The sequence below is a fragment of the Schistocerca gregaria genome, chromosome 3 (genome assembly GCF_023897955.1).
Source record: "Schistocerca gregaria isolate iqSchGreg1 chromosome 3, iqSchGreg1.2, whole genome shotgun sequence".
Classification (NCBI taxonomy): Eukaryota; Metazoa; Arthropoda; class Insecta; order Orthoptera; family Acrididae; genus Schistocerca; species Schistocerca gregaria.
In genome coordinates, this window is record NC_064922.1 from 180,457,458 (window position 1) to 180,480,317 (window position 22,860).

Genomic DNA, 22,860 nt, shown 5'->3' on the forward strand with positions numbered 1-22,860 from the left:
CATGACCTTCAGTTTCCTTCTCCAAATTAGTACGCGATCACTAAATACTAGAAATCGGGATCATTACCACTTTCATCAAACTCCTCATCTGAGAATTCACTGAGGCGTTCTTCAATACACACATCCCTCTTTCATCGAAAACGTTATGTAGAAGATTAGCTTTTCTCACCATGGAGAAGCTGTAACGTTGGACAAAAACATGGCATGCAAACACTATGGTACATCTATGAGTCCTCCCAAGGCCTAAAACTAAGAAACAAATCGCAGCAACAATGCCCGATTTCTAGTATGTGTCACTTGCCATCCAATAGGAACGTACACGTAAGAGTGGGATGTGTGAAGTATCACAAGACAAAAAACTGTAGTGACCTAAGCGACCATCCATACTAGTTAAGGGTGTGACCTGCTGACAGTCTTCCCTCGCTCTCTATAGCCAATGCAGATCATAGTAGAGGAATGATGTGTTGATTGCCGACAGCTGAAGGGCTTCACCTCCAATTAGCATACACTGTCTGGCAGTGGCACCTAGCCAGTTAGGACGTGTTCCACTTGTACTGTAGTTCCCAAAGGACTAACTTTTCTAATGTATCCCAGATGTGTTCGACCAGATTCAGATCTGGTGAGCAGGGTGGCAAGCACATCAATTGGAACTCGCATCTGTGCTCCTCGAACCACTCAATGACACTCCTGGCCTTTTGACATGGCGCATTATCTTGATGAAAGGTGCGCCGTCAGGAAACATGATCGTCATTAAGGGGTGTACGTTGTATGCAACCAGTGCACGATAGTCCTTGGCTGTCATGGTGCCTTGCATACATTAATGTTTCCCAGAGCATAATGAAGCCACTATCAGCTTCTCTCCATCCTGCAGCATGGGTGTCAAAGAGGTATTCCTATGAAAGATAAGGATTTGCGCCCTCCCATCGGCATGACGAAGAACATATCATGATTCATCACACCATTCAACATTCTGACGCTGCGCCAACGTCAAGTGCCAGTGGTCGCGTTTGGTCAGGTGACATAACTCTTTCTGAAAGTGTCTTATAGTCAGGAAATCCTCAGATCATCTGACTGCTAGTACGTGCTAGATCATTTAGCGCTACCCAAGGTGCATGTGTAGTGTTATACTACCGACGTGAACTAGCTTTACACCCCTGAATTGTTCAGGGTAATCCTAATTGAGCAGGCAGGCTTTCAGCCAGGAAGAAATTGAAAACACCAGTGGCCCTATTGACCTCTCAGCAGCTTACGACACTGTGTGGAGAGAAGGCATCATGTACAACACTCTCCAAGTAATTCCTTGCAAATCTATAGCACGCTTAATAGACCGCATGTTCAATGATAGGGTGTTCCAAATAAGTATGGGCACTGACTACAGCTCCATCAAAAAACTAAAGAATTGCTTACCACAAGGATCAGTGCTCGCACCACTGCTGTTTAGCCTCTATAATGCAGACCTGCCGGAAACACAGTCAAGAAAGTTCAGGTATGCTAAATATTGGGCCCTCACTACACGATGTAGCACAATTGAAGCATCTGGGGACTTCCTAACGAAAGACCTGAAGATAATGGGCGAATATTTCTGTAAGTGGAGACTTCAACCAAATGCTTCCAGAACAGAGGTCAGTTGCTTCCATATCAACAACAAACTCGCTGGAAAGGACGTCAACATTCGATTTGAAAACACCATTCTCAGACACAATAAAACTCCAAAGTACTTTGGCATGACGCTGGATAGAACACTATCTTTTAAAGAGCACCTAATAAAGACTGCCGAAAAATTAATAACAAGAAACAACATTATTAAAAAGCTCTGTGTTATTACCTGGGGGGCAACGGCCTCCACTCTCCGCACCTCTGCATTAGCAATTGTATTCTCGGCTGCCGAATACTGTGCTCCGATTTTGCTAAAAAGCCCACGCTTGAAAAAAGGTGGATGTCCAGTTGCATAACACTCTAAGGATAATTTCTGGAGCAATTAAACCCACTCCAACGGAATGGCTCCCAATACTAACCCACATCCCTCCGCCACACCTGAGACATACAGACGCCCTTTCACGTGAATACACAAACATCATGGGAAATCGAAGCCGGCCAATCCACCAAGACATTGAGGCTGCAAACTCTAACAGGCTTCGGCCTAGGAACTCAACAACAAGAACAGCAAGGAGCAGTGCACAACAAGGTTTCACTATCAAAAACGCGTGGTCTGAACAATGGAACGCATGGCAAAATCATAACATGCCTTGCATCACACAAAATCCACCTGGTTTTGACCTACCACACAAAACGTGGTCCACTCTAAATAGGATACGAACTCGTCGTGGCAGATGTGCTTACTCCCTGTATAACGGGGTAAAATACCATCCCCTCAGTGCGACTGCGGAGAAAATTAGACCATCAGCCACATTGTTGAAGAGTGTTCCAGAAGAGCCTATAATGGGAGCCCCGACGACTTCCTGCTCGCAACTCCTGAGTCGATGTTGTTGTTGTTGTGGTCTTCAGTCCTGAGACTGGTTTGATGCAGCTCTCCATGCTACTCTATCCTGTGCAAGCTTCTTCATCTCCCAGTACTTACTGCAGCCTACATCCTTCTGCATCTGCTTAGTGTATTCATCTCTTGGTCTCCCTCTACCATTTTTACCCTCCACGCTGCCCTCAAGTACTAAATTGGTGATCCCTTGTGTCTCAGAACATGTCCTACCAACCGATCTCTTCCTCCAGTCAAGTTGTGCCACAACCTCCTCTTCTCCCCAATTCTATTCAATACCTCCTCATTAGTTATGTGATCTACCCATCTAATCTCCAGCATTCTTCTGTAACACCACATTTCGAAAGCTTCTATTCTCTTCTTGTCTAAACTATTTATCGTCCACGTTTCTCTTCCATACATGGCTACACTCCATACAAATACTTTCAGAAAGGGCTTCCTGACATTTAAATCTATGCTCAATGTCAACAAATTTTTCTTCTTCAGAAACGCTTTCCTTGCCATTGCCAGTCTACATTTTATATCCTCTCCACTTCGACGATCATCAGTTATTGCTCCGCAAATAGCAAAACTCCTTTACTACTGTAAGTGTCTCAATCCGTTATCTAATTCCCTCAGTATCACCCGAGTTAATTCGACTACATTCCATTATCCTCGTTTTGCTTTTATTGATGTTCACCTTATGCCCTCCTTTCAAGTTACTGTCCATTCCGCTCAGCTGCTCTTCCATGTCCTTTGCTGTCTCTGACACAATTACAATGTCATCGGCGAACCTCAAAGTTTTTATTTTTTCTCCATGCATTTTAATACCTACTCCGAACTTTTCTTTTGTTTCGTTTATTGCTTGCTCAATATACAGATTGAATAACATCGGGGATAGGCTACAACCCTGTCTCACTCCCTTCGCAACCACGATAGATTATGTTAATAGCCTTGATGTTTCTTTGTAATCCTTTGTTTGCAATTATTAACGTTTCTTATATTAGTGATTTGTCTGTTTCTCTCTTATGTGTCTGTGTTGACATACGATAAATAATAAATAGATTGTCACGTACTCGCTTTAGTGGTCGGTACCGATATCATATTGTTAACATTGCCACATGCATGGCTCGCCGGCTGCTGACGTCCTTCGGTGGAAGCGTTGTATTCGCTGCATGCCGGCCGCGGTGGTCTCGCAGTTCTAGGCGCGCAGTCCGGAACCGTGCTACTGCTACGGTCGCAGGTTCGAATCTAGCCTCGGGCATGGATGTGTGTGATGTCCTTAGGTTAGTTAGGTTTAAGTAGTTCTAAGTTCTAGGGGACTGATGACCACAGCAGTTGAGTCCCATAGTGCTCAGAGCCATATTCGCTGCACTGTGTTTGTGTTCAGACACAGTTGTACTCTGACCAGCACTGAAATCTGATGTTAGCTCGGCAACAGTTCGCCGCCTGTCCTGTTTTACCAGTTTGTCCAGCCTGCGACGCCGAACACAAGTAATGAGGTTGTCCGCACGTAGTTTAACCTTCGTTTCGCCACGTGTTGAAGACACTCGCCACAGCACTCCTCGAACACAGGAAAAGTCGTGGTGTAACCGCATTGATTGTGCTGAGCCTCTCGGTCATCGTAATTTGGCCTCAGTCAGACAGCGCGCCTTCCCCAGTCTACAACGGACAGCGCGCTCACTGATACTACACGCACACTGTGCGTGTCTGACTAACAGTCAATACTCGCCTGAACGGGTTTAAATCGATAGCACGACGGTGTCATAATGTTTAGACTCATTAGTGTATATGAATATCGCTACCCCATTACTACTACCGAGCGAGGGGGCGAAGTGGTTAGCACACTGGACTCGCACTCAGGACGACACCTGTTCAATCCCGCGTCTGGAAATCCTGATTTCGGATTCCCGTGATTTCTCTAAATCGCTCCAGGCAAATGCCGGGATGGTTCCTTAGAAAGGGCACGGCTGACGTCCTTCCCCATACTTCCCTAATCCTATGAGACCGATGACCTCGCTGGTCTCTTCCCCCAAACAACCCAACCCAACCCGTTACTTCTATCTCCCCACTGTACACAAAATCACATTACGTGATTGGTCAAGAACGCCAAATGAAGAGATGTCTAAAAGAGGAAACACCAGCCTAACCGAAAGAACAGAAAGAAGGAAGAGAAGTAAAGCCTATAGCCTTCCTACCGTGTGAGGGAAATATTGCTTCAAAAACTGCAATAACAGTGATGGAGCATTAAGCATATGTGATTTTTGTTCCACCGGTCAAGACGCAAGTTCTGCTGGAGTCTGTGAATGACGATCTGCTTCTACGAATGGCTGATGTATACATGAAATTCCTTGAAAGTGTGGTAAAAGGTACACAGGAAATTTAAGAACGTTGCACTGAACAGCTGCGATCAGCCCACTTTCTACGGCTCAACAAAAATATTGGATGGTCGACAACTATTTCCACTAGACATGCCATCGATTACGGGGAAGCCAAGAAACTAGCATCAGCCTAATCGCACTGGGTTTCAGTGGTCAAGGAAACTTTGGAAATACAATTACTAGACAATCTGCTCAACTGAGACAAGAGTTTTCAGCTCGTTAAAGGTCGTTTGCCCCACATTTCATGTGTGCCCTTGCAAAGAAAATATTGTTCTAAGTCTTCACTGCCTGGCATTCGAGCGTATGCCACCCATAAAAATCAACCAGATAATTCGTAAGCACAGAGGCTTCCCCGATTCTGAACTTGCTTTGTTTTACTCTTAGGCGCACATAATTTTGGGGTAACCCCCTTTATACAACGCTACCTGCAAACGTGACGTCATTTTGGCGTCCACACAATATCGACAACCGCAGTAATTGCTGTCGACTTCCGTTAGCGTTAGATGTGGATGTCTCTCGTCTTGGTAAAAGGCCACCAATTTCGTTAGCAGCAGAAACATACCACCGGTTTTTAGGAAGTCTTGTGAGACGAGTGTTACGAAATGATTTGTAATACGGAAGAATGTGATGTTACTGCTCCCAGTTTCACTCGCATCAGTTTCAGCTGTGCTCTTACCGTTTCTACCAAGCCACACACTCTGAAATCGCCACATATTCGGAAATAAACAGTCAATTATTCATATCATCTTTTGTTGTCTAAGCAGGCGGGAATGTTAAATGACACCGAAATTACAGATCACACTTTTACTACATATATAAGAAACTCCCACAATGTCTTAACAGCGCTAAGATCGGAAAAAGATATTACGCATGTAGCAGGGTGAGAACCTACAGCCTTCGACGCCACAAACCTCTACCTTATCCATTACGTTGCGGCTTAGTCGTAAGATTTTTGACATGTCGTGGTTATCATACTATCTCTGTAGATATCAAAATCTAGGATGTAGTCGATATTGCTTGTGATGTCAAAATGACATCAGGTTTGTAGGAAGTACTCTCTGACGATTTTTACCATGGAGCTTGTCATATTATTGGATTTCAGACATTTTGCATATGAGAAAAGGACAGCCATAGAGCTGTAGCTTGTAATGATACTAAGCATGACAACGCGAGGGTAAAGAAACGAAATCTGTTTATAACGTGCGCCTATACCAAGACGCGCGGCCACCGTTTAAATGGACCAAACAGCGATTGTTGGACTGCTCCATGTATGAGAAAAACATAAAAATGTAAGTTTTGTATTCATTGTAAATTTGTTAATGTTTATAGTTTAACGCCTTTGTTCTTTGAGAATACATTGATGCTTCACTGTACAGAAAATCTATGCTTATTCTTTTCTTTAAATTAACCATAAATAATGTTTATGTTTAAATGAACTTTGTTACAGGTTCGCTCTTTATTGCGGTGTCTCGATTGTATTTGGCAGACTATTAATGTGTTCAGTTTCCGATCTGACAACTTTTTTTACAAAATTTCACTGTTTTGCATTCATTTCCATTTTTTTTCTATTATTCAGGTAGGTCCCTTAGGTAATTTCATTGAAGAGTCTGATTGCGTGAAAGCAATCCGGGTTAAGAGGTCATTTGAGAGACTATTTTCGCGCAATCAATCAGTACGCTTCCCGAACACAATCGAGAACCGACGCATTGGCGATCATTCAATAATTTTTCTCTCTTTCCAAGTCGTGCCGAAAAACGGCCAAGGAAAACTGCCGTGAGTACGCAATCTAGTGTTGCATTCTTTATCTTGTCGGCAAACATTGCCATACATTATCATCATCAATGTTATATTTGGTTAAATGTCAAAAGCAAAACCTTTTAACGCTAGATACGGCGCCCGAAGAGGGACTTGACTAAAAACCTAATTTGTTCTTTTTATTTTCATGCCAAATCCAGTGATAAAAAGAGGACGCATATGCAGAAAATCGTAGTAAGAATCCACAACAGCAATAATAGCAGCGCAAAAGACAACTAATGTGAGCACGATTTTTCATTAAGTTTGAAGCTTTGCGTACCGAGCATTTTGTCGGCTCTTGACATTCACTCTCTAAGCTTTTTTCGTTTTCCTCCAGAAATTTAATTTCCAAATTTCTGTTTCTTTTTGCTATTAGATCTGCCTCTAACACATAATTTCGCTTACAATAGTTAGAAATAGTTACCAGGAATTTCCATTGTTGTGCACTTTAGTGAATCACAATGGCCGCTACCTGTGCCAGTTTCAGTGCTCTATAGGTGTTTTTCACTTGTTTTATCACTCCCGTTGCCATATTGGCATTTTCGTGTGTCAGAGTTTCAATTGTTTATAGCGCGCAAGCAATATTTGAGAAATCAGGACGCGAAATCTTTGGCGCACCTGACAAGTGAAAATCATTAAAAAATTATCATTTCTAGCTCGTGCAGTGTAACTACTTTAAATTTACTATGGCTGATGAGCAACCAACACAACTTAGACCGCGCGCGGGTGTAAACAAACCTGAATCTCGTAGTGAGGGAACAACAGACGACGAAGCGACACGTGAGCTGTCGGCGCCACAGACCACGTCACAGTCATGTGAATGCTCGCTGTCAGATATACTAAAATAGTTTGCTGATATGAAAACCAGTTTTGAAGGAAACATGACACAGCTTACAAACAAGAGTGATAACACTGAAGCTCACGTGGATAATCTTGACACTCGAATGGGACAGTTAACAAACCAAAGTGACAATATAGAAACGCAAATCCGTGATTTATTCGCAAAGCAAAGTGACGGCAGGTTCAACAGTTTAGAATCAAGGATAGAGGACACTCAAGTGCTAATGAACAATATAAATTTTGTTATTACCGACATCCACGCACAAATCAAAAATTCGAATGACACCATGGAGGAAAAAATTATAACCATAACCACTGCTTGCACAAGCGAGCTAAACGCAAGCGTAAACGCAAAAATTGATAATGTTCTTTCGATGGTGGAATCCGCCGAGACCAATATTGGTAGCAAGTTCACAGATATGCAGGCCCAAATTACTGCGAGTGACTCTTATAAACATTACAGTGATGTTTCAAAGAGAGTAAGCCAACTGACAGAAGGTGTCAATCACGTTGGCGAGCGAGTTGAAGACCTTGCTCGGCAAATATCCGATGTCAATATTGACAAAAAGATCGCAGATGTCAACACCGGTATAAGCAATACACTTAATAGGGAATCTGAAGAGTGGATGCAATCCTAAGAACAGTACATTGTCACCAAGGTACACGCTGAACTAAAGGGTATGGTTAAATCTGCTACAGCAGAAATCTTAACCTCTCCCGGTACTTCTGGCGACACCTTAACTAGTGAATTAGGTGAAATCAGACGAGCATTTAGCCACGAACTTCCGGAATGGAAACGTCAACTAAGCAATGATATAGATCAACTGAAACGACAAGTTACGGAATTGCAAGGTGACAATCAAAGTGAGTATTCGCTACCGGCAGAACATGATAATCCTCAATATCCCGAGTGCCAGGTACAATTCTCACCAACAGAAAATAATACGCGTGACTAAACTTCCACGTCAACGGACCGCCCGCTCCTCAGCAGCACACAACAAATTGCGTCAATGGAATGTCGTACCAACGTAACACGGGACAACCAAACGCTCAGCCTTACGGCAATCATAATAGTTTCAACCACCGTAATGGAAAATAATATAACAAATATCCACACCAGAATAGATACAATCCGATTTATCAAAACGGACAGCAACAATAAGGTAAATTTACCGATATATCACAACGGTAATTACTAATACCAGAACAACAAGACGGATAATGGAAATCGTGACAAGGGAAAGAAATGGAAAAATTATAACAGACATTATATATTATGTCATATAATGTCATATAATTATGACATTACAACAGTACAGTCAGTCGAGTCACTCCACTCCCTCTCACCAAATGAATTTTTCACAGCTGAAAAATGCCACATTATCTCACCAATCCAACCAACAGTTCAGGAACAATAGTCAGGACAATTCGTCGCATGCCTTTCCTGACACCGCCGGTCATAATAGCCACGGAAATCCGACCATTTTCTACACACAGGCGAACCAAGCACCTAACGCGATGTCAAATAACACGAAATCAAGAGATGCACAAGTCGTATGGGATACGAACGCAAATTTTCGACCTGGTATGTCGCAAACAACTAGTCAAGTAAAAATAACTGACATTTCAGCTCCACCCCAGTCGGAAAACCATTAGCAGCTTCTTCAGGCCTCCACGGGGAAGCTGCGCAACCAATGGGGGGCAACTTCATTAAAAGACACATCAACATAATTAGATACGAAGACGACAGAGACTTACAGGACGAACTATTAGACGAAAAGAACACCTACAAAAACAACGACCTTTGGGAAAACCAATTACAAGCGTCAACTCTGATAAACATTTATGATATACCAATCATTGCCATCACCGACTCAGGTGCAAATATTAATGCTATGTGTATGTGTGTATATAAAATGGTGTGCTCTGTAACAAAAATTCCTTCACTTCCTGCACAAGGATGTACTGCATCCGGAGCAGTAGGCTCCCTAGTACAGAAGGTTAGCTTGCAAGTACAAGCAACAATACAATTTAAATCCGACTGTATACAGTGCACATTTTTAGTAGTAAAGAACCTGTCAGTGCCATGCTTGTTAGGAATGGACTTTCTACGAAGAAATCGTGCCATCATTGATTTAGCTGAAGGTAAGTGCACGTTAAGACTAGATGATAGGACACTGGTCTACATCTAATGAGAACCACAGTCAGGATAACCAACCTGGAACGTAAAGTGAAAATACGTAGACTTTCTGACAGGCAACATTAGCACCGTGCGGTTGACGAGTTCAGTGACGTCAACAATGACCCTGACTTATTACCAACTGCCGACGAGTTGTGGAAACAGACGGATTCGACGACAGACAGAAGTATGAACTACATGACCTATTATCAACAATTGTGAACATTTTTTCCAGAAAATCAGGTATCATAGTAGACTATGAATTTAACATGAGAGTGAAACACCATGATATGTTTTGCAAAACAACCTATTCAGTTCCGCGGTCCCGTAAAGATGCCGTCAAACAAGAAATACGTAAAATGCTTAAGTGTAGAATCATAGAACCGTCCGACTCTCCCTCCAGTAGCCCGTTGTTACCTGTTTTGAAACACGATGGAAGTGTCAGACTTGTCTTGGACGCAAGGAATATTAATAAAATCATCATTCCAGTATGCACAACACCAGAACCACTGGAGTAACAACTACAAAAATTCCATAGTGTGAGGTTCTTATCATCAATAGACAATTGGCAGGTGAAACTATCATCATCGTCGAGGAAGTACACAGCCTTTATCTTTGCCGGCAGATCCTATCATTTTCGTGTAGTACCTTTAGGTCTCAACATTAGTTTTGGTGATTTATTGGAGCACTTGATCATGTGCTAGGACCAGAGTTACTTGACCAAGTCACCGTCTATGTTGATGATTTACTGATAGCAACAACATCCTGGGAAGAACATTTAAATCTCCTACAAAAGATCTTTCAAAGACTCTCTGATTTTGGTGTTACCGCAAATTTACAAAAATCCAAATTTGCCAAGAAAGAAGTCAAGATTTTAGGACATATAATTTCTTCGGAAGGAATCTCCCCTGATCCCAGCAAGTTAACATCAATAGAAAATTTCCCTGTGCTTTGCACTAAAAGGCGACTAAAAGGTTTCATTGGATTAGCTTCATTCTTCCGTCGCTTCATTCCTAATCAATCAATGAACAATTCCGCATTGTTAAATTTGCTCAAGAAAAACGTCCACAGGACGTGGAGTTCTGAATGCCAAAAAGCCTTTGACAAGATCAAATAAACTCTTCTAAAGAGTAACATTTTAAGTCATCCAAACATGAGTTTAGATTTATGCATTTCTTGCGATGCATCGTTTCGAGGATTACATGCACTTTTATTTCAAATAGACAAAACTGATGGACAGGAGGAAGTCAAAATAACCAGTTTTGCCAGTCGGGTCTTAACCAAATGTCAGAGATCATATTCGGTAACCGAATTCGAGGGATTAGCCGTTGTGTGGGCTTTTCGCCGCTTTAATTACTATATTTATGGTCACAAAATCAGAGTATACTCAGATCATCAAGCACTGAGCTTCTTACTCTCTTGCAAAGTCTATCATCCTCCGTTTACTCGATAGTGTTTATTTCTACATAAGTATGATTTTGAAATTATTTATGTAAAAGGGCAAGAATAACATTATTGCTGATGCATTGTCACGTATGACGGAAAGATTGCAAGAGCCTACTGAATTAATAGGACAGATTTCTAATCACAAAATTCTTCTTATGAAAGATCCTCTACATCGGAGTTAGTTTTTGCGTCTTTGCCGCAAAGGTGCACCAATTATTAAGAAATAGTTCCATTTGCCACCAGTTGAAACCTTTCAACTTGTCAAACAAAATACAACTTTAAACCCGATACATACAGAAAGACCAAACCAAATCGTCAAGTTTGGATTATGCAGGTCCACTTCCTCATGGAAGTGGAGGTGTGAAGTATCTGATCCTATTGTTAGATCTTTTTACCAAACACGTGAGACTGTATGCAATGAAGTCATCTAATATACTTCCACTAATTAGACGTATTGAGAAAGACTATTTTCCTCGCTCTGGCAAGCCTGAAGCCATGTTATCTGATAACGCATCAACTTTCGTGGGGAAACGATGCAGAAATTTCCTTGTAACTAAGAACATCAGACAAATTTTGATATACCGGTACGGACCGCAAAGTAATCCCACAGTAAGAGTATTCAAAGAGTTCAATCGTTTCATACGAACGTATATTCCAAACCAGAAGACACGGTGGTTTGATTTCGTCACACCTTTTGAAGAGATACCTCACACATTCACTGGTTTCACAGCATCAGAACTAGTCTCTAAACGACTAGAAAGAAATGAATGGGTAGACCCCATCCCAAAATTACAACACCCGGAAGTAACATTAGACGACAAGTTAAGACAAGCTCTCATACCTTTAACGACTCTTGCCAACCTAAGAAAAAAGGCGCATGATAAAGACATTAGCAAAGTCTTATCGTATCGTATAAATGAACGAGTGCTATTAAAGACCCACTTCAAACCATCTTTGATTCATCATAAGAATCGCAAGTGGTAGCAGTTGTATGAAGGACCATATATTATATTAAGAAAGTCGCACATTGGTTTCTATCTATTAGCTGACCCTATATCTGACGAATAAAAGGATTGTTTCATCACGCAGACTTGAATAAATACCGAGTCAACCATCAAAAATATCTGTTAAGTTAAGCTGCTAAAATAAAATATACACACTCTAAACTTGTCATACTATGTGTGTAGTACCAACGTATGCAAGAGTAATGTACAGGACTAACACCCTATCGACCTGACACAACAAGATAAGTAATTTATGTGAGCACCTGAAGTAAAACACATTTATTGTAGGAGAGCAAGATTTGCCTTAGATGTAAGTTAGTTTTAAGTTAACTGAGCCATGAACGGCCACAGCTGAAAGAGCTGACAAATAAATATTACAGTAGTGACGTGCTAAGTGCCACCTGCTACCACTAGTTTTAAAGCAAAGCTCTCTCCTCTTGAATGAAATAAATTAAAATGATCATTCAGACCAGAATGATTGCTCGTAGGTAAAAAAAAAAGATTAAGGTGGCCTACTCTAATGAGGTAAATGTTATGTTATGCATAAGGAGTGTGCGACAACAAATTTTATGATACCACTTATGAAAATCAGCAGGCAAAAAGCAGCAGCTTAGCATATAACAATCAAGTAAGTCAATAACGATTCAGTTAGGGTAGAAGGAAAGAAGTGCGCAACTCAATTATTTTACTATAATACGGAGAAAACCGTATACGCTCATAACAATTTTATGGCACAGTGCAGCTGAAAGACTTTTTTTAAAAAAAAAAAAAACAGTTTTAAGATACATGGAACAGTTCACTGCTAATGCATGGTTTAAGTAATTTTAGATTTGCATAGTAAATTGTTTAGAGAGCTGGATCAGACGACACTGAAACAACTGTATCGATTTAATTATACTATTTGTCATGAAAAACTAAGGTGATGATAATTTGTGTTAAGCTCATCATATCATACGTCATTAACACTGTGTCTTCAAATCTCCTCACTCCATAAAAGTCTTTTGTGTTTTCCTCTAACCAGTATCCTTACCATCATACCTTATCCAGTAGAGAAGTGAATTGTATGGGCTGGTTCCATGATTGATAATTACAGACTATACGAACACATTGGTTGTCGACGGGCTATGCTTATTCTCCGCAAATTGCGAGTTCAATTAAGATTTGTTATGTGCAATTGCACAACAGAGAACACCAAGCTTCCCAATTTCCCTAATGGTAGTTTGAACACGAACTGTTCATCACGTGAACGAAGCCACTTTGGCTATGTCTTCAAACTGACGACGTAATAGAGAGAAAATAAAAGAGCTGAACTTGAGAAAAGAGTAACTATTGTAAACAGAAAAGAACAACAAGATTTCGAACAAACTGTAAACCTAAAGCACCTTGGAAGCACAAACTACGGACAAGAGACACGCTTTTCGTCAGGCCTTGTAGTCACAGATACTAAATATTTCTTTGTAAATAATTTTTAGACATGATATTCATACTAAATGTTAACTGTACTTTGTAGTAATAGTGCAGTCAGTAATAAATGGACAAGTATAGGCTGCTGCGTGTGAACCGACTATAGACAAGTAATTAATGGACACGTATAAAAGTGTTGCGTGTGAACCTTAACATGACGACCAGATAAATGTGAACGCGAATTAATAATAACGTGTGAACTGAAATGGTGATAACTCCAAGGACACGTGTGAAATACCGCGTGTGAACTAATGTTATAAGTACTTGTACCACGAAATCACGATGTAGAAAGCCGAAGAGTGAAAGTGAATAAGTGTTGTACGTACCACAAACGGTACTGTACGCCTTTCCACGGACACATTCTTCGAAACAGCTGCGGCAGTCGCCGCATCTGGCTGCTTCCGTAATCCACAGTCGATGAAAAACTGTGTAAAAACTCACACCATGGCTAGTAGACACCAAACGCTCTGCTTCTCGCAGAATACTTCTGCTAGCGTTGTGAAACTGTCAAGTTATTATCACTTGATTGTGACCAACGAACGTAACACTGTGTACGCTGAGCGCACAACAATCAATTTTTCTTTGCACAATGAGCTCGGATGCCAAATATGTTTGAAATGCATTCAAAATAAAATGTGATAAAGCAATGAATTAAACAGTCATGTACTGATCGGAAGAGTCTAAAGCTCGATTTTGACAATTGCTACCGAATTTACTTAGCACACTGGACTCGCATTCGGGAGGACGACGGTTCAATCCCGTCTCCGGCCATCCTGATTTAGGTTTTCCGTGATTTCCCTAAATCGTTTCAGGCAACTGCCGGGATGGTTCCTTTGAAAGGGCTCGGCCGATTTCCTTCCCAATCCTTCCCTAACCCGAGCTTGCGCTCCGTCTCTAATGACCTCGTTGTCGATGGGACGTTAAACACTAACCACCACCACCACCACCGAATTTACTGACCAGGAAGAGTAATTACGAAAACATGTCGAACCAAATAAAACCAGAAAATAGATAAACATGAGAATTAAGCATTCCTAAGAGAATGAGACCTTATGTACATAAACAATTGTTGTTGTTGTTGTTGTTGTCTTCAGTCCTGGGACTGGTTTGATGCAGCTCTCCATGCTACTCTATCCTGTGCAAGCTGCTTCATCTCCCAGTACCTACTGCAACCTACATTCTTTTGAATCTGCTTAGTGTACTCATCTCTCGGTCTCCCTCTACGATTTTTACCCTCCACGCTGCCCTCCAACGCTAAATTTGTGATCCCTTGATGCCTCAAAACATGTCCTACCAACCGATCCCTTCTTCTAGTCAAGTTGTGCCACAAACTTCTCTTCTCCCCAATCCTATTCAATACCTCCTCATTAGTTACTTGATCTATCCACCTTATCTTCAGTATTCTTCTGTAGCACCACATTTCGAAAGCTTCTATTCTCTTCTTGTCCAAACTAGTAATCGTCCATGTTTCACTTCCATACATGGCTACACTCCAAACAAATACTTTCAGAAACGACTTCCTGATACATAAATCTATATTCGATGTTAACAAATTTCTCTTCTTCAGAAACGCCTTCCTTGCCATTGCCAGTCTACATTTTATATCCTCTCTACTTCGACCATCATCAGTTATTTTACTTCCTAAATAGCAAAACTCCTTTACTACTTTAAGTGTCTCATTTCCTAATCTAATTCCCTCAGCATCACCCGATTTAATTTGACTACATTCCATTATCCTCGTTTTACTTTTGTTGATGTTCATCTTATATCCTCCTCTCAAGACACTGTCCATTCCGTTCAACTGCTCTTCCAAGTCCTTTGCAGTCTCTGACAGAATTACAATGTCATCGGCGAACCTCAAAGTTTTTACTTCGTCTCCATGAATTTTAATACCTACTCCAAATTTTTCTTTTGTTTCCTTTACTGCTTGCTCAATATACAGATTGAATAACATCGGGGAGAGGCTACAACCCTGTCTCACTCCTTTCCCAACCACTGCTTCCCTTATGTGCCCCTCGACTTTTATGACTGCCATCTGGTTTCTGTACAAATTGTAAATAGCCTTTCGCTCCCTGTATTTTACCCCTGCCACCTTTAGAATTTGAAAAAGAGTATTCCAGTCAACATTGTCAAAAGCTTTCTCTAAGTCTACAAATGCTAGAAACGTAGGTTTGCCTTTCCTTAATCTTTCTTCTAAGATAAGTCGTAAGGTCAGTATTGCCTCACGTGTTCCATCACTTCGACGGAATCCAAACTGATCCTCCCAGAGGTCCGCATCTACCCGTTTTTCCATTCGTCTGTAAAGAATTCGCGTTAGTATTTTGCAGCTGTGACTTATTAAACTGATAGTTCGGTAATTTTCACATCTGTCAGCACCTGCTTTCTTTGGGATTGGAATTATTATATTCTTCTTGAAGTCTGAGGGTATTTCGCCTGTCTCATACATCTTGCTCACCAGCTGGTAGAGTTTTGTCATGACTGGCTCTCCCAAGGCCGTCAGTAGTTCTAATGGAATGTTGTCTACTCCGGGGGCCTTGTTTCGACTCAGGTCTTTCAGTGCTCTGTCAAACTCTTCACGCAGTGTCGCATCTCCCATTTCGTCTTCATCTACATCCTCTTCCATTTCCATAATATTGTCCTCAAGTACATCACCCTTGTATAAACCTTCTATATACTCCTTCCACCTTTCTGCCTTCCCTTCTTTGCTTAGAACTGGGTTGCCATCTGAGCTCTTGATATTCATACACGTGGTTCTCTTCTCTCCAAAGGTCTCTTTAATTTTCCTGTAGGCAGTATCTATCTTACCCCTAGTGAGATAAGCTTCTACATCCTTACATTTGTCCTCTAGCCATCCTTGTTTAGCCATTTTGCACTTCCTGTCGATCTCATTTTTGAGACGTCTGTATTCCTTTTTGCCTGCTTCATTTACTGCATTTTTATATTTTCTCCTTTCATCAATTAAATTCAATATTTCTTCTGTTACCCAAGGATTTCTAGCAGCCTTCGTCTTTTTACCTACTTTATCCTCTGCTGCCTTCACTACTTCATCTCTCAGAGCTACCCATTCTTGTTCTACTGTATTTCTTTCCCCTATTCCTGTCAATTGTCCCCTTATGCTCTCCCTGAAACTCTGTACAACCTCTGGTTCTTTCAGTTTATCCAGGTCCCATCTCCTTAATTTCCCACATTTTTGCAGTTTCTTCAGTTTTAATCTACAGGTCATAACCAATAGATTGTGGTCCGAGTCCACATCTGCCCCTGGAAATGTCTTACAACTTAAAACCTGGTTCCTAAATCTCTGTCTTACCATTATATAATCTATTTGATACCTTTTAGTATCTTCAGGGTTCTTCCACGTATACAACCTTCTTTCATGATTCTGAAACCAAGTGTTAGCTATGATTAAGTTGTGCTCCGTGCAAAATTCTACTAGGCGGCTTCCTCTTTCATTTCTTAGCCCCAATCCATATTCACCTACTATGTTTCCTTCTCTCCCTTTTCCTACACTCGAATTCCAGTCACCCATTACTATTAAATTTTCGTCTCCCTTCACTATCTGAACAATTTCTTTTATTTCATCGTACTTTTCTTCAATTTCTTCATCATCTGCAGAGCTAGTTGGCATATAAACTTGTACTACTGTAGTAGGTGTGGGCTTCGTATCTATCTTGGCCACAATAATGCGTTCACTATGCTGTTTGTAGTAGCTTACCCGCATTCCTATTTTCCTATTCATTATTAAACCTACTCCTGCATTACCATTATTTGATTTTGTGTTTATAACCCTGTAGTCACCTGACCAGAAGTCTTGTTCCTCCTGCCACCGAACTTCACTAATTCCCACTATATCTAACTTTAACCTATCCATTTCCCTTTTTAAATTTTCTAACCTACCTGCCCGATTAAGGGATCTGACATTCCACGCTCCGATCCGTAGAACGCCAGTTTTCTTTCTCCTGATAACGACATCCTCCTGAGTAGTCCCCGCCCGGAGATCCGAATGGGGGACTATTTTACCTCCGGAATATTTTACCCAAGAGGATGCCATCATCATTTAATCATACAGTAAAGCTGCATGTCCTCGGGAAAAATTACGGCTGTAGTTTCCCCTTGCTTTCAGCCGTTCGCAGTATCAGCACAGCAAGGCCGTTTTGGTTAATGTTGCAAGGCCAGATCAGTCAATCATCCAGACTGTTGCCCCTGCAACTACTGAAAAGGCTGCTGCCCCTCTTCAGGAACCACACGTTTGTCTGGCCTCTCAACAGATACCCCTCCGTTGTGGTTGCACCTACGGTACGGCCATCTGTATCGCTGAGGCACGCAAGCCTCCCCACCAACGGCAAGGTCCATGGTTCATGGGGGGAAAAACAATTGTTATCCTTACCTAATCCAATTTTCTTTTAGACTAAGTTATTAGTAAGTAAGCACATTCTAATACAGATTTTTTTTTATTTTTCATGTACGAAAACATAAATGGAAAAACGGACATGTGTCAAGTGAAATAGAGACCGCCACCATACGGCTCAACATGTTGCAGAATCTTCCAGTTCCTGACGCACGACGTATTTACAAAGCAACATCACACCCCGACAACTACTCCAACTTCTACAGTGAAAGTGATGCCCTACTTTTCCTCCACTGTGAAAGTGTAATCAATTTCCCCACTCAAGTGCAGTGCTATCATTCATACCCGAAGTCCTACCACCCCCAGTTCAACTCATACCTACCCGAGTGTATTGCAACATTTTTTTTGCAGGTCATGAAAGCCACAAATAAGTAAAGTACTACGTATTAACTGCAAGAAATCTTCGACGAAACAACGACAAAAATATTCCTGTAATATGTCATAGTAAAACAAGAATGTAAATTTTTGTGACATATTTTTTCTACGTGTGCACAGTGCACCCAGACTTCCTGCGAAGTCAAGTAAATTATTTCTTTGTTATATTTTAATATATATTATGAAATGTATAATGTATCTATGTATGTGTATCTTTATTCTAATTTCATTATCTTTTACCGAGAAATGAACATTTGTTATCCTTGTACAATACATTAGAAAGAGCACAGTTCAATTGTCATGTAGTTATCCTATGGACAAATAACTATCAGTTTCAGTCGTACGAATATACTTACCTGATACTCTGTATGTTAACCTCTTTGCCTATGTAGTGTGTAAAATCTATTCAAAGAATTTTTGCAAGTAATACTAACTTGTTTCACGAAAGCAATAATATCACGACTACATGTGCGTCGCAATGATCCTGACGAAGTCATCGCTCCTCACGAGGGAAGCAATGTGATATTATTGGATTTCAGACATTTTGCATATGAGAAAAGGACAGCCATCGAGGTGTAGCTTGTAATGATACTAAGCAAGAAAACGCGAGAGTAAAGAAACGAAATCTGTTTATAATGTGCGCCTATACCAACACGCGCGGCCAGCGTTTAAAAGATACTTTTAAACCCTACGACTCGCTGGGCGCAAATATATTTAAAATCATTGCCGCAGCGCTTGATAGCAAGAAGCTGCGAAACATAAGAAAGAACAATTTATCATTTGTTAGGAAAATTCCACAGTCTTTATAGTTAGTTGTACTTCTGGACGCCGATATGCTAACATGTATTTCATTACCTTTGATGTTTGGTCGCCGACTTGTTAAAACGTGTTGTGTAGCACCGCTACAAGTTATATTTCATTTAGTGTGAAAAACTACGTTATCACTGAGAAAAAAAAACGCTATTGTAAACCTTGTGACGATAAAAAATACTTACGCCCACGCCAGGACATTTAATTTTTGCAAAATATCACACATACCAAAGCAGCGATTGTTGGGCTGTTCCATGTATGAGAAAAACATAAAAATGTAAGTTGTGTATTAATTGTTAATTTGTTAATGTTCATAGTTTAACGCCTTTGTTCTTTGAGAATATATTGATGCTTCACTGTGCAGAAAATCTATGCTTCTTCTTTTCTTTAAATTAACCATAAATAATGTTTATGTTTAAATGAACTTTTTTACAGGTTCGCTCTTTATTGCGGTGTCTCGATTGTATTTGGGAGACCATTAATGTATTCAGTTTCGGATCTGACAACTTTTTTTATAAAATTTCACTGTTTTGCATTCATTTCCAATTTTTTTTATTATTCAGATAGGTCCCTTAGGTAATTTCATTGAAGAGTCTGATTGCGTGAAAGCAAACCGGGTTAAGAGGTCATTTGAGAAATTATTTTCGCGCTATCAATCTGTACGTCTCGTAAACACAATCGAGAACCGACGCATAGGCGATCATTCATTAATTTTTCTCTCTTTCCAAGTCGTACCAAAAAACGGCCAAGGAGAACTGCCGTGAGTACGCAATCTAGTGTTAAGTGTTGCATTCTTTATCTTGTCGGCAAACATTGCCATAAATTATCATCATCAATGTTATATTTGATTAAATGTGAAAAGCAAAACCTTTTGACGCTAGAAGGTTAAGAAAGAAAGGAGGTGATGCTATAGAATAGCACAGATCATTAACAGACTATTGTTTCCGACTGCTTCTTGTTAGCTGTGTCTGTCGTGTACACGCACAGCTGTTTTAAATACTAAAAACTACAGTCCTTACATAAATAACGTAGTATCAGGAAGTCAATATCAAACGTTTCCCTGTTCTTGAATGCGTATTTGCTCTAGTAATACGACTCACGTGGCCTCGTTAATGTCATATGTTTCGAATAAGCAAGAAGAGAAAGAAGTGATGAAAGAAGCATCGTTGCGTTATTCATTTTCTTCCGCTTTCGCTGTATTTGTATCGATAGCAAATAAAGCTGGAACTCCGAAACCAGTGCTTTTTTCTTGCTGGTACCACTTCTTGTTCGTTGCATTTTCAGCTTTCAACTCGTACTTATAACGAATTTAATGTTTACGTTATCAAAAAACTTACCTATGTGTTCTTTGTTAGCCCATAAACATATATAATGAGGAAAGAAGCAATTTATGCTATCATTGTTGTACATTACAGTGCACTTTTGTTCTAATGTCAAAGAATCAGAACTGCATACCCTCATGCAAAACCGAGTTCTGTTTTATTAGAGCGTCACTGCATTACTTTCATTGTAGTTACGCATCTTCTCATTTCAATGTCTTCCCCACGATGCCTGATTCTGTGTGCGACCAATAATGACCGTTTCCAGACTAAAAAAACAATATAACTTTTTAAATATGTTCCAGCACTAAGCAATACTGTAAATGTGATTAAGGGAATAGTCTCAAACGGTTAGGCTCCCTAAAATGGGTATTTTGCTTTAACATATATGTAAGTCATTTCCCAGGAACGATAGCCTAACTAGTGTAACGTGTACCTTTCCAACAGTAGCCTAGTTTCTTCTTTACCCGCAATATTTCTCGCCGGGAACTGTCAGTTTTCAGCAATAATAAAGTGCATCACAATTGGAATGTAAGTCCATTTTGATTATCTGCTTCATTTTACATTTTAATTTAATTTTGAGGTTTTCTGAGTATGTAAATCTATACCATTCTTTGTTATATACCAAAACTTAGTTAGTTGATTAGTTTAATGTTCTATGTATCAGTTACACAATAAACAGTAATGATGTGGATGGGTCATTTTATATTAGCATCAGTTTTTTTAAAATATCCCTCTTGTTGATCATTTATTACTTTCTTTGCTTTTTAATTAAGCACAGACCGATCGCTTTTTACACATATCATTAATAGACAGTCTTGTGCACAATAGGAGGAGTTGTCAAAGAGGAACGTTTTCAGTTTAGTTTCCAATTTTACTTTGCTGTCTTTCAGACACCTTATATCATTGGGTAAGTTATCAAAACTTTTGGTTGTAGCATTGTGAACCCCTGTTTGTGTTACAGACCATCTTAATGTGGCGTAATAAATGTCAGTTTTTGCATTTGCTTCTGGTTTTGTGATTCCCTACATCATTGTTTCTCATGAAGTGAAGTGGATTATTTATTACTTACACTACACTTTATGAAAGAATAACTATACTGCGAAACGGGTTCGCACACCGAACAGCAACCAGGCACGACGAAAAGACTGTTGTCATACGTTTAAGGCCTTCTTCACAAAGGAATCCAGCCATATGCACACATTGATACACTCAAAAGTTACACACACAAGACAACTGTCTCCGTCTCTTCTAGTCAGAATCGTTTTTATTTAAAGAGGGAGGAAATACGAACAATGGATAATTATCGGCGGGAGAAATTTAAGGCATGACATGGTGCATCACCTTAGCCGTGTGTTGTGTGGCAACGAGACAGTTGATAATGTTTGTCTCGGATATTGGATCGTTTACGGCAATGAGAAACACAGGAAAGAATAAAAGTATACAATGCAACCATAATTCATGTATAAAAAAGAAAACAGTAATTGAATGGATCCACTTATGAATGAAATGTGATTCTTTTAAACTTTAGATTACGATCAGATTGGTTAATACATCCACAAACGACACAAGCTGGCATTTTTCATAAAGCCTCTTCGTCTCCACACGATAGAAGCACAAGATACAATTTAGGATACGACCACAAAAACCGATAAATGTTCCCAGCGATCGAAACTGGACATGGACGTTTCAGTGATATCACGGGAAAGTATCACCGCGGTGAGCCATGGAAGTATAAGTGCGTTGAAACTATGTTTTGGGCTACATCGGATGGCGGATTTGAAATCTTACCGTGATGCGTCATTTAGTGTGTGACCAATAATAGCAACTTACAGGATAAGAAAACGATATAATATTTAAACATGTTCCAGAATTTACAATGTTGATAACAGTCATTAAGAGGGTGGTACGAAACTGTTAGGCTCTGTGAAATGAATATTTTGCCTTAACATGTGTGTAGGTAATTCTTTGAGTAATGATAGCGTAACCTGTGTAACATACAGGTCTACCTTCCCAACATAGCCTTTTTTCTTCTTTTCCCAGAATATCTGTTGCCAGTACCTCTGTCAGTTATTCAGGAAAACATACCACAATTGGAGTGTAAGTCTAGTTTGATTACCTGCTTCATTTCACATATCAATTTAATTTTTAGGTTTTTAAACTTTGTAAATGTATACCATGCTTCGTCATATATCAACAGCTAGTTAGTTAATTAGTTTCATGTTCCATGTGTCATTTGCACGTTAAATCATAATGATGTTACATTAACATCATAATGATGTTACATTAACATCAATTTTTGTTGTAAATATCCCTCCATACTGATCCTGCTTTAGTCTTTTTCCTTTGCTTTTTAATTAAAGACAGAGAGAT

The 22,860-nt window shown here is 40.1% G+C and overlaps 2 protein-coding genes across 2 annotated transcripts in view; both read right to left on the minus strand.

Annotated features, from left to right (window-relative positions):
• Window positions 1–13,968, minus strand: part of LOC126355299 (solute carrier family 22 member 7-like) — a 570,778-nt gene extending 556,810 nt beyond the window's left edge. The window contains exon 1 of the mRNA XM_050005590.1: window positions 13,905–13,968. The gene's annotated coding sequence lies outside the window, so the exon portion shown is untranslated. The remainder of the gene's footprint in view (window positions 1–13,904) is intronic.
• Window positions 1–22,860, minus strand: part of LOC126355845 (carcinine transporter-like) — a 361,113-nt gene that overhangs the window by 302,655 nt on the left and 35,598 nt on the right. The gene's annotated exons all lie outside the window — the stretch shown is intronic.